Below are 10,479 nucleotides of genomic sequence, written 5' to 3'. Positions count from 1 at the left end.
TGACAACTGCTGAAGCCCCCGTGCCCTAGAGCCCGTGCTCCGCAACAAGAGAAGCCACCACAATGAGAAGCCCATGCACCGCAACGAACAGTAGCCCCCGCGCGCCGCAACTAGAAAAAGCCTGTGCGCAGCAACGGAGACCCAACGCAGCCAAAAAATAAATAAATTTATTTAAAAAAAAAGTTCCCAAGAGAATGCTTTGCTCCGCTTTACGGAAATACACTTGGAAATCTGGATGAACTGGACAATTTGTTTTGAGGAAACTATAATTTATCAAAACTAGCTCTATAAGAGTTTTAAAAATCTAAATTGTGAAATTACCACAGAAGAAATAAAGAAGCTTGTTAAAGAGTTATTCATCCCGAGGAAAGCATCAGGCCCACACAGTTTCACCTGAAAAGTGATCAGACCGCAGAGAACAGAAAAATTTCATGCTACTTCAATTGTTCCAGAGTAAAAGCAAAGAACAAAAGTTTCCAAAGGTTGATTTGATCATAACCTTGATTCTGAAAACCAAACAGTATTAGACATTCAAAAAGAAAATTATAGCCCACTCTTACTTTTGAATATCAATGTAAAAATCCTAAAGTATTAGCAAACCGAATCAAACCCCAATTAAAAAAATATATGATAGTAAGATTATGCCAGGAATGAAATAGGTGTTTTATTAGGAATTTATTGTAACTAAGACTCACCATTTCAGGGTGAGGAACTCTGCTGTCACAGGACTTGCTGAGACTACAGACACTGCCAGGATGAATGTCTCCCCTCCCCCCTGCCACCCGCGAAGTGAGGCAAATTCTCTGGTCTTAAGGCTCAATCAACTTCCAAGATATAAGACATGACCCCACCCCTACGTCCCCCCATGCTCTGTATTTCTTGCTCCTGATCTAGCTCTCCCCTGCTCCCCTGCTCCAGACCCTCCCCTCTCCTCCCTCACGCCTCTGCAAACCCACCTCCCAAACCCTTCCCATCCCAACCCAGAATCCCCTGGAATATCTGCCCCACAACCTGCAAATCCCTCTTTATCCTCAAGCACACCGGGTGGCTCCACTTTTCCACCTCTGCCTTGATGGAAACCGTCCTGAGAACACGTAAGGACACCTGAGCCTGCTCTTCTCTACAGGGCCAGCCCACACCTCCCCCGGCACTCTTGTCCAGGCCTTCAACCCTTTGCCTCTACCACCCTCTCCCCTCCCCTTCCTGGTATCTCTCTACTTTCTTGCCGTGTGTGTCAGTGGTTTCCGTATCCACGTATGTGACCTTGGTCTCTCATTTACTCCACTCCTCCGCCCCAACCCCAGGCTGTGCAATTGACATAATGGTACTCAGGGACCCTGCCTCTCCCCCACCTTAGACATCCATCCTCACATCCTGACCTGGGCCTCCGTGACCATCCTATTCCCTTACCAGAAGCTCCTCTCTAGCTTGGTTTTTCAATGACTCCAGTAAGATAAATAAATCACTGACCTCCATCAGAACTTCCAGTCTGTCTGACCCACTACTTCCTTCAGCCATTCAGCTTTCTCCCTCCTACTTCTTTTCTTGCTTAGTTTAGATTCAGCATCACACACACACACATGCACGCCTGTGTGTCCTCACAGACAACTTCCTCTCTTCTTTTCTCAGGGCTTCTCAGCTTCAGCACTTTTGGCATTTGGGCCAGATCTTTCTTTGTTGGGGAGCCGTCCTGTGCCAACATTATATGCTGCAGCGTCCCTGGCCTCTACCCACTAGATGGCGGTGGCATCCCCAGCGTGACAACCACAGTGTATCCAGACGCAGCAAGTTCTCCTGGGTGCGGGTCGGGGGAAGGTGTGGGGACATATGGCCTCTGAGGACCTCTAGCCCTGGCTTATCCCTCTACTTGCCCTCAGATTCTGCCTGCCCGCTCACATACGTACAACTTCCTAGGAATCATACAGGGTGAGCTATCTTGTTCTTTCCTGTGTAGCCCACAGCCCCTCTTAACTGGATTCTTGTCCTAAATACTTCAACATCTTTAAACAACCCTCCCTCAGTAACACTTCCAGGGAACTCTCACACCGGCACCTGCCCTTCCCCTCCGCTCACGTCTTGACGGGTTGGCATTTTCCTTGCTCCCTTCCTCCTCTTCCGATCCTCCCTCAAGTATGACTAAGTGTCCTGCCATTCGGCCCCTTCGGCTTCCGCTAAGGTCTTAGGTGACTTCTGCGTCGATGAATGCAGTGGACACGAGGCGCCCCGGAGCAGAACCAGAAGGGGGTAGTGGGGATCCCGAGTCCGGTGTTGACCCTGATGAGTCTGAGTGTCTCAGACGCATCCTCGAGGAGATGCTGGGTGGACACTGAGACTTGCCGGCGGGAGGGCGAGGGGCGGTCTGGGCCGGCAGTGCACCTGGGGACGTATGGGTGTGTGTGTGCTATGTGTGTAACTGATGCCATAGGTGAGATGAGGTCCCTTGGCGGGGGTGGGGGTGGGGGGATCGGGGGAATGTAGAGCAGTTGTTCTCAAACCTGAGGAAACTTCAGAATCACTTGAAGGGCTTGCAAAAGGCAGATTGCTGCCCCTCCCCCTAGAGTTTTCAATGCAGCAAACCCTGCGTAGCCTCAGGGGGAGGGAGAGTTTGCGTTTCCACCAGGTCCCCAGGCGATGCTGAAGCTGCTGGTCGGGTACCACGCTTGGCGGTCCGGGCACCGAGCTGGGCGGTCCGGGTACCACGCTGAGCGGTCCGGGTACCGAGCTTGGCGGTCCAAGTACCGCGCTGGTCGGCCCGGGCACAGAGCTTGGGGGTCCAGGTACCACGCCGGGCGGCCCGGGCACTGCGCGGGCGGGAGACGGCGCAGGGCCGCGGGACCACAACTCCCAGGCTGCCCCGCGCTGCTCGCTCGCGCCCCCTGCCGGCGCCTCCGGGACGCCGCTTGGTGGCGGGGGCCCCCTCAGGGAGTCCGGGAGCGAGCGCGCGAGCCGCGGCGGCTGCGGGCTGCAGGCTGCGGGCTGAAGAGCCGAGCTGGCCGGTGAGTAGGGGCCACGCCGACCGCCCATTCCTCACGCCTGAGCGGCGTCGTTTACGCGGGCTGCGTGTCCTGGTCCGGAGTGCGGGGTCCGGGATGCGGGGTCCGGCGCGGGGCGCGGGGCTGCCCGTCACTGAGGCGGCGTCCTGCCCGCCCAGTCGAGTGCCGGGACCCGTGTCGCGGGTGGCGCGGCAGGTGGCCGGCCTCCCCTCCGGGCCGGGGGTGTCCGGGAGCGCAGGACGGAGGCCGGTGCCGCGGACACTGGGCCACGGAGGTGCCCGCGGCCCGGCGCGCGGCGGCCCCGCGGGAGCTGTCCTGAGTGCTGCGTGGCGGGGGCCGGCCGGCCCGTGGAATCCCGGCTCCGCGGAGCCGTGGGCACCGTTGCGCTGGCGGGGCCCGCGCGGCGCACCTGGAGCCCGGGCGCCGTTTGGATGCCCGGTGGCCCGGGATGCGCAGCCTGTCAGGAGCGCAGCGGGGACGCCTCCTCCCTGCGCATACTGGAAGCACAGTTAGTTTTAGATGCTTTCTTTCTTTTCTTTTTAAAGGAAGTTGTACCCTGAATACCTCATTTTTCTTTTGTGGGCGCTGCATTTGCCAGCAGGTAAGTTTATATAATAAGCGGTGTACGGTTAGAAGGACGCGTTCCGGGGAAGCTGCTCTCCCTTGCCCTCTATCGGGAGAATTTCGCGGACTGGTCGACACGCTTATCCATTAGCAGCTGCGGGCGCTGCAGGCAGCAGATAAAGTCCCGTGGAGTCGACACAAGTCAACCCTTCCGAGCAAATTTTGGTTTCAGAAGATTTTTGTCATCTAGTTTCAAACAAGATGTTGTTTCATTTAAGACGGGGTGGGGGGAGCAAAACCTGTCAACCCTGATGCCTTAACTCGACAGCAAATGGCTTTGTACGATAAACTCGCAAAGCAAACCTGTTTAATTTGGTGCCCCAAACTAGATCTGAAGCCTCCACGTTGAGCTCTGTTTTAATAGTTTTTCAAGTTGATGTGTCTGCCTGTGGTGCGTAATCTTTTCTTCTGTTAAGAAGCAACAGATGTTTCTTTCTAACGTTTGTGCTCATTCCTTGTTTTCTATGGACCACCTTCTCCACAGTGTGGACTATTAAGGGTAAAATAGGACATTTTTGTCTTGGGCTTCGTTTTCGGGGAATGTTTCCAGTGTATCTTCACTAAGTATCTTCTTTATGAGATTAAGTAAGTTTCTGTTTTGTTGATTTTTTCCCCAAATGCTTTTGTATAGCATGTATTGAGATGACCATGTAGTTTTCTTCTTAACATTATTAAACATAGGTGATTATTCTGCTAGCTTTTCTGTCTCTAAAATCCTGGGATAATTTAAAATGCGCGTCTCGGTTGTTTGATAGATTCACTTAGCTAACATTTTATTTAGGATTCTGGTATCTATATTTGTAATAGATTGGTATATATTTTTTCACCCTCCTCCCATTTTTGTCTGAGCTCATAATCAAGGTTATGCTGTCCTCACTGATTAAGTGGGGAAACTTTCCATTATTTTCTATGCTTTGAAGCAGAAGAACGATCTGCACCTTGAAGTGTGGCACAATCTGACTGCAGACCGCCTGGGCTGCTGGTGTTTTTTTGTTTTTGTTTTTAAAGAAGTTGGTATCAGTATTGAACTACCTTTTCATTTTTTCCACGATCATTGACTTTTCCCAGGTTTTCTATCTCCAGAGTCAACCTAATACTTTATATCTTCCTGGAAAATCATTAACATTGTTGATATTTAATATATTTTAGCATAATGTTGTGTACAGTTGTCTGTTGCAAGCAAAAAAGTCTTTCATATCTGTGGTGCACTCTTTTTCTTGTTCATACGTGTGTGTGCGTGTGTGTGCGTGTGTGTGTGCATGTCTGCCTTTTCTCTTTTTTAATTGGTCAGACTTGCTTAATGCTTGCTTACTTTATTAGTCTTTCCAAAGAACCAGATTTTGGATTTATTAATCCTATTCATTTTTCTTTTTCTATGTTATTAATTTCTGTTCTTTTTCTTTCTACTCAATTTGAGTTTATTTTACTCAAATTCTAGCCTTTGAATCGAAAGATTAGATCATTTATGTAATCAATCTCCTTCTGATGGAGGCAAGGGCCTCTAATTCCTGTCATCTCCCATCTGGCCTTTGCTCTATTTTTAATTTAACCCTTCAAATCAGACATTATTGCTGTTATTATTATTAGTATTTTCTAGGTTAACATTAAACTTATCTACCTGTTTACCATTGTCTTCACTCTTCATTCCTTCTTGATCACAGATACTCTTCTTTGGATCACTTTCCTTCTCCCTGAACTACATTCTTTAGAAGTTCCATCAGTGATAACACATTTTTCTGTTTTTATAATATCTGAAAATTCCTTTAATTTTGTCCACATTTTTGAATTTTGACTTCACCAGGTTTCTCTAACCTATTGATTCCAAAGTTTTATATATATATATAATATATATATTTTTTCTAGTATTTTTAAAAGATACTTTGTAGCTGGAAGGTCTGGGGACTTCAATTCTGCTATATTGCTGAAAGATGAAAAACATTAGTTTGTAGTCTAACAAACTGTCGGTTTTAGTGACTTTTCCCTGTACAAAGTTATATGTTCATCTCAAATTTATTAATTATAACTTGTATTGTGTGTACACTTATTTTTTCTGTTTGACCTATTGATTCTGAGAGTTGTGTTAAAGACTTCCACTATGATTCCTAGTTCTATTAGTTTTTGCAATATTATATACATTTACAGGCCAGCCCTAAGCAAACGGGCTGTGTGCACTTCTGTTGAGTATATGTCTAGAAGTGGAATTGCTTGGTCATAGGGTGTGCATATGCTCAGTTTTTGTAGATACTGCCAAACAATTTTCAACAGCGGTTGCATCAACTTATGTACCCAAGAAGCATACGTGGTCGCCACACATCCTTGCCAACTCCTGGTAATTTCTTTTTTATTTTAGTCATTCTGGTGGGTATCACATTGTGGTTTTAACTTGGATTTCCCTGATGACAGATGAAATTGAGCTCTTTTGGTATCCTTAAGTTTTCACACATATCTAAACATTTTTTTCTCTTGATGTTTAAAGATAATCTGCATATATGAGATTTGGGGGTTTTGTACTTTATGCATCAACAGTCATAAGTTTTACTGATTATTTGCTCATCATTGATTGTTTTATCTCTTGTTTTCCTCCTTTTTGGATTCATTATTTGTTTCGATTGAATGAGTCCTTAAGTAAATTTTTTTCCCCAGAGATTCTGTGGGTGGTAAACTTTCTGAGCCTTCACATGTTTAAAAAATATTTTTAAATTTTGCTGTTCCACATGAATACTCTTGACTAGGTATAGGATTCTAGGTTAAAAAATTTCTGAATTTTGAAGATAATTCTCCATTACCTGCTGGCATGGCATCTAATGTGGTTGATAAGTCTATGCCGCCTGATTCCTATTTCTTTGTAGTTAAACTTTATTTCTCTGAAGCTCTACAATTTTTTCTTTTTCTCTAGTGTTCTAAAATATCAGCACTGTTTGTCTAGGGGTGGATTTCTTTTGTTCTTCCTGCTCGGTTCTCTGTGGTCCCTTTCATTCTATAGATTAATACATTTATTTGGCCCTGGGGAAGTTTGAGGAGTTCCTCATCTCCTCAATTCTCTTTATTTTCTGCTTCTGGAATTACTGTTAAATGGGGTATTAGAATATCTTAATTTATCTTTCAAGTTTCTTGACTTTTCTCTCAAATGTTCTGTCTCTTTATCTCTGTGGACGGTATTCTGGGAGATTTCCCTAATCTAGTGTTTAGCTTTGTCCAGTCAACTCTTTAGCCCATCTGTTGAGTGTTTTAAATATTGTTTATCATATATTTAATTTTCAAGGTTTCTACTTTTTTAAATTTAATGTTTGGAATAGATAAGATATTCAGTGTTCAAAAATTATGCTGTATTAAAAGGTCTCCCCATCACCCTATCCCCCCCTACCCAGTTCTCCCTCACCCCACAAGTGGGTAACCATTGTTATTAGTTTCTTATGTATCCCTCCAGAGTCTCTTTATGTAAATAGAAGCAAATGTGAATTAGATTCTTGATTCCTCCTTTTTCTTTTGCACAAATAGTACTACCCTTGGACCTGCTTTTTTGTTTTTTGGCCGCGCCCCATGGCTTGCGGGATCTTAGTTCCCCGACCAGGTATCGAACCTGGGCCCCAGCAGTGAAAGCGCCGAGCCCTAACCACTGGACCGTCAGGGGATTCTCTTGACCCTGCTTTTTAATCGCACAACGTGCAGTAGAGATCTTCACCCATCAGCTGGCTCTTGCTTTTGCAGATAGAGTCTCCCCTCAGTCTTTCCAAGGACATTTAATAATTTCTTCTACATGCTTTATTATCTCCTTCTTCTGGTATATGTTCTCCTGTTGGCTTGGTGTCCCCATTTTCATGACGCTGAGTAAACACGTGGGGTGCCTTTCTTTGAGTGTGAGGATTCCTGTTTCCTTATCTCTTTGCTGCCCCTGGTGACTGCTGGTGAGCTGTGACGCGCTGCCGGGTGGCGTGTGTGGCCCCGGGGAGGGGCTCATGTTGTGATCGCTCAGTGTGTGTGGGGAAGCATCCGGGGCCCTGGCCATCCCAGCCACTGCGCCCCGGTTCATCTCCTGGTCAGATCCCATCCCTGCCCCTCTTTCTCTCTGCTGATTTGGAGCCTGAAACCCGTTACCATTTGCCCCCTGCATGACGGCCTCCTCCCAGGCTTGTGCTGGGCTGGGGTTCACTTAGGCAGTCTGATCCTGAGAACTCTCCACCTTTCAGAAGTGTCTTAGATGGTTTAGTTGGCCAGTGGCCCTGTTTCTTGTTTCCCGGGTCTATTATTGATTTAGTGGTTTAAAAATATTTCTGTCATTCCAAAGAATTTTAGGGTACCTGGAAGGCAGACGTATGTGTTTAGTTCACTTTCTTGGTCCAATCTCCAATATTTCTTTTATCTTGAATTTATTTCTGTGTCAGGGGTCCACTAGACCACCCCCAGATTTAGTGATTCCCTAGGACGTCTCATGGGACTCAACACATTGTCATCTTCATGGCTGCGGTTTATCACAGTGAAAGGATACAAACCAAGATCAGCAAAGGGAAAAGCCCCATGGGGTCAAGTCCAGGGGACCAGGCACAGGCTTCCAAAAGTCCTCTCCTGGCTGAGTGACACGGTGACGAGTTGTGGGAACACAGGTGAGGCGCTGTCCACCAGGAAGCTCTCCGGAGACTCGGCACCAGGGTCCTTCTCTGGGGGCTGGTCACACGGGCGTCCTCGGCCTAGCACCTATCCAAACTCCAGACTCCCAGAAGGAAAGCAGGTGTTCGGCATAAACCACCGTGTTTGCACAAACAATTTAGGAGTAATAAGAGCCTCTCTTATCAGTCCTACAAATGTCAGGAAGTAAAATCCGAGTTCCCAGATGCCAGCCAAGGGCCAACCCGGCAAGCAGACCTTTTCTCAGAAGAGCCGTCTCAGGCCTGCTCTGTTAACCCTTTTTTGTAAAGTGTGCCTCCTGTTTTCCACAGAAAAAGATGGATACCATACCTGGAACTGACTTCTCCCATCCAGCTTACCAAGTGCTTTTTGCCCTCTCTCTGGAGAGAGCAGCATTTTTTGAGTATTAAGATGCAGTGATGGGTAAAGAACTGTTTCCTGACTTTGGAAGAAGCCAAAGTATGGCACGTGCCAAGCAGCCCTGCGGGGCAGAGCATGGGGTGACTGTTAAATTATTGGTTCTCTTGCTGGTCTTTGGTCACTGCAGGGCAACTGGTGGCTCATCGTGAACACGGCAGTCCCCAGTGTCATGCATACCTTTTCCATGGTCCATTCTGGTCACCCCGTCCATGGCAGGCTCTGCTGCCCAAACTCTGGCCCTGGCTCTGCTCATGGGGCACTTCATCTCTTACTTCTCTTCTGTGGCCGTGTTCTGTGGCTTTTGTTGCTTCACTTTGTGTCTAAGTTTAATCACCCACAAGATTGAGAATTCCCTGAGGATCAAGCAGCAAATCACATGTAGCTATGGACCCAGAGCCTCCCTGCCAGGGTGACTGCTTACGTTGGTCCCTGTTAGCCCCGCTTGAAGGAACAGCTGTGTTGCCGACCAGGGTTCTTGGCCTCCTTAATTAATAGAAATTGACCAGAGGCCAGACAAGAAATTCAGGCAAGGCTGTATTGGGGCCCCTGCTGCAGCCAGGGGAAGCTAGAACAAACAACAGGTTCCCTTGCTTGCTTGCTCCCTGAGGCGGGGCGAGCTTGTTCCTTATATGGGCTGAGGGTAGGGGTGTGTCTAGGTGACAGGCCAGAGGGGTGACTTAGCTGTTTTGCCCACCCCTTAGGTGGTGTTGTGTGCAGGGGGCATGCACAGTACCCTGCTTTTGCTCCTGACACCCTGTTTTCGCTCCAGGCTCTTCGAAAGTGGCAGTTGGGTTTTTCGGTCTCTTTGTATCTTTGGGGTCCAGAATTTGCCCCAACTGAGCATTCGTGCAGTTATTTTTAGTCCCAGATAGTTTCTTTGTATTTTGTTGCTCCAGGAGAGGTGTGTCCAGGGGCAAGCATTGCAGCACTGCAGCAAAGGGTCCCAGGTCCCAGCCTGTCTCAGCTGCAAGGACACAGGAGGCGGTCTCTTCTTCCTCCTAGTCCCTGCTCACCACGTTGCTGGCGTGTGTTCTGTGCTGAGGACGGTGATGTAAAGCGCCAAGCTGACGTTAACAGCCTGGGTCGTCTGAGTTCTGTCTTCCCAAGCAGCAGATGGTATAATGAAACGTCTTCGCCGGAAAGGCTTTTTGAGGTCCTTGAACCTGCGTGTGGACTTAGATTGTCAAATCTTTTCTGACTCTACGGGCTGTGTCTAGTCGTAGACCTCATTCCTCCCTCTCCCCATGGTTTTAGACCTCAGGTGTGGGGAATTGAATTAATCACATGCTCATTCTTAGCACTTCATCATCCTTGGTCCGTCCAAGCCCCTCTCTTGTTTTGCGTGCTTGTTCATGCTTTTGTTGGTTCATTTATAATTCATTCCTTCTTCTGTGTACCCCACTCTCTCATTCTCTTCCCCCCATAGCCGACTATTCTAATGTGTTTAATACATATGCTTTTATTGTATGTATTCTTTTTTTTTTTTAGCGTCAATTGTGGTTTTATTTGTAGTTGTATGGCCCAAATGTAACTGTCAATTTGTTCACTATCTTGACTTCATTAGATAATGTGCTTACATCTTCCCAAAATATTTGCATTTGAATGAAAGTCACTTCCCTACCAAATACTTCCGTGTCTTGTTGTATGTATTCCTAAGAATGTGTACTGTTTTGTGTGCATGTTTTTTCATATTTTTTTAAATTTGTGTGCACGTATTTTTTTCTTTATTTATTTTTAACTTTTTATTTTATATTGGAGTGTAGTCGATTAACGATGTTGTGATAGTTCCAGGTGCACAGCAAAGGGACTCAGCCATACG

The 10,479-nt window shown here is 47.1% G+C and overlaps 1 protein-coding gene across 1 annotated transcript in view; it reads left to right on the top strand.

Moving 5' to 3' along the window:
* Positions 1-3,568: 3,568 nt before the first annotated feature.
* Positions 3,569-10,479, top strand: part of SPECC1 (sperm antigen with calponin homology and coiled-coil domains 1) — a 252,987-nt gene continuing 246,076 nt past the window's right edge. The window contains exon 1 of the mRNA XM_082441032.1: positions 3,569-3,594. The gene's annotated coding sequence lies outside the window, so the exon portion shown is untranslated. The remainder of the gene's footprint in view (positions 3,595-10,479) is intronic.

This window comes from Balaenoptera physalus (assembly GCF_965194825.1).
Source record: "Balaenoptera physalus genome assembly, chromosome: 20".
In the NCBI taxonomy this organism is placed as follows: Eukaryota; Metazoa; Chordata; class Mammalia; order Artiodactyla; family Balaenopteridae; genus Balaenoptera; species Balaenoptera physalus.
This window is presented reverse-complemented; position numbering and strand designations above follow the sequence as displayed.